This window comes from Nanorana parkeri, unplaced genomic scaffold, assembly GCF_000935625.1.
Source record: "Nanorana parkeri isolate BGI_ZX_2015 unplaced genomic scaffold, ASM93562v1 scaffold4229, whole genome shotgun sequence".
Lineage (NCBI taxonomy): Eukaryota > Metazoa > Chordata > Amphibia > Anura > Dicroglossidae > Nanorana > Nanorana parkeri.
Window position 1 is genome coordinate 10,070 of NW_017310494.1, and position 2,202 is coordinate 12,271.

Here is a 2,202-nt window from a genome sequence, read left to right on the forward strand (position 1 = left end):
GTATCAATACCGCCCGGCCGACGACGCGTTACGTGCGCGCTCCCCTCCGTCCCTGGGCAAGGACACCACGTGACCGCGCCACCTGTCGGACGGCGCACGCGCAACACGGCCGTAACGGTACCACCCCCAACACGTGACCACGCGTTTCGGCAACAGACCATACGCATGCGTAGGTCGATCTAAATTCCTCTACGTCACGTGATTTCTCGCCGCCGCATTCCCCCTAAGACCTGTGCGTGCGCAACAGCTCTCTAACCACGTGACGACCCTGCACCGTTTCCCGGACACATGGAGAAGAAGGAGGCGTGTCCATGTGTCTCATCATAGCAACCAATCTTCATTAAAGTGACTTTACAGGCCTCAGGCAGTGTGATGGAGAGTGAGGGGAGGTGGTACAGGGGGTCATGTGACATTGAGCGCTCCTCACCCTGCGGAGCACCGCTGGAGGAACCACCCAGGCTGGATGAGACAGGAGGGCTCCGCCCAGGTACCTCCCGTGTGACCCCCTCATGGGCATACCTGGGAGCCTTTAGATGGGGGCGTGGCTAAATAGAGTGAAGTGTGAGTGAGGGAATATAGAAGCGGTGTCATTAGATGTGACCAAGCATTGCACGTATGGATGGAGCACAGCAGCCCCCACCGGGCCCCAGGCTGAGGGCCCGCTCTAGTTCTTGTACGGTAGGGAATCTTTTTAAAGCCCCCGCGAGCAAGCGCGTCTTCATGTAGACATGCGTCGGGTGCGCCTACGTATGAGAACGATGATTTCGCTACACAGGCCGGAGCGAGAGTAAGGACCGTGGGCCAATATTTACACGTACCTCCTAGACTGATGACCTGTGGGGGGGCTCTTGAAGCGTCATCTATGGACTTTTGGGGTACTGAATTCTGTGGCAGTCTCACGGGCGTCATCCTCCACCCAGTCCGATCGGTTCCTCCACCCAGTCCGATCGGTTCCTCCACCCAGTCCGATCGGTTCCTCCACCCAGTCCGGTCCGATCGGTTCCTCCACCCAGTCCGATCGGTTCCTCCCCCCAGTCCGGTCCGATCGGTTCCCCCACCCGGCTATCAGCTGGTCGGCCATAGGGGGAGATCGGCCGCGATCAGTCAAAACAGCGCCTGCAGCATTATGATTGCGCCGGACCGCACTGCAGGCACGACGCGCCTTGTGATCCCGTGCGGGGGCGATCGCATTGCGGCCGGAGGGCGTGGCTACGGTGCCATTCACTGCAATGGGGGGAATTTATCAAAACTGGAGAAGTTGCCCCCGGCAACCAATCAGCTTCTCTCTTCAGTTTGTTCAGTTAAGGTTTGAAAATGAAAGGTGGTTGCTGATTGGTTGCCGGGCACAGCTGCTCCAGATTCCGTCTGCTCCAGTTTTGATAAATTCCCCTCAATGTGTCACACGTAGTGACAGCGGTTAAAAAATCGCGCGACAGGCGCGCATATGTGAGACGCCTAGGTGTGAACCAGGGCTTAGGCTGGGTTCACACCTTAGCGTATTGGAAACTCGCGTTTGCCGCGCGTTTCTTACAGCGCGGTTTTACCGCGATTTGCCGTAAAATAAACGCGCGTCAAACGCGAGTTTCAGAGGGGGTATCCGGTTGATAACAGCGGGATACGGGCGTCAATACGCCCCAAAGAAGCTCATGTACTTCTTTGGGCGTATGGCATTTTATGCCGCGATCGAACGCGCGGTAAAACGCGCAGGTGAGAACCATGCCCATAGGCAAACATGGGTTTTCACCTGTTGCGCGTTTTACCGAGCGTAGGAACGCGCGGTAAAACGCGCAGGTGAGAACGGGGCCTAAGGGTAACGGGAGGACACAAACTAGCGTCCTCCCGTCACCCTAGGCTCAGTATATGGCAGGCTACAGCTCGCGGTATACTGAGACGCCGCAGCCGGGACAATTGTGCCGGGATCCGCCCAGCTGCGTGACTGACAGCTGGCTCCTCCTATCTAGAGCCAGCTGTACCCGCCCCCTCCCCGTCTAATACTGACCCGTCCATCAATGACCGGGAACCGCTGATTCTCAGCATTATGGGGCCCCAATCACTGATCAGGTGCAGTGTACGTCCCCCGTCATGAAGGGGTTAATGGAACAGTCCACCTACTACGCGCTCTGATGTGGGAGGAGCTTGCCATTCATTTGAAACGCACCTCCCGCCCACCGTTCAATCACCCGCACCGGACTGCCCGGTACC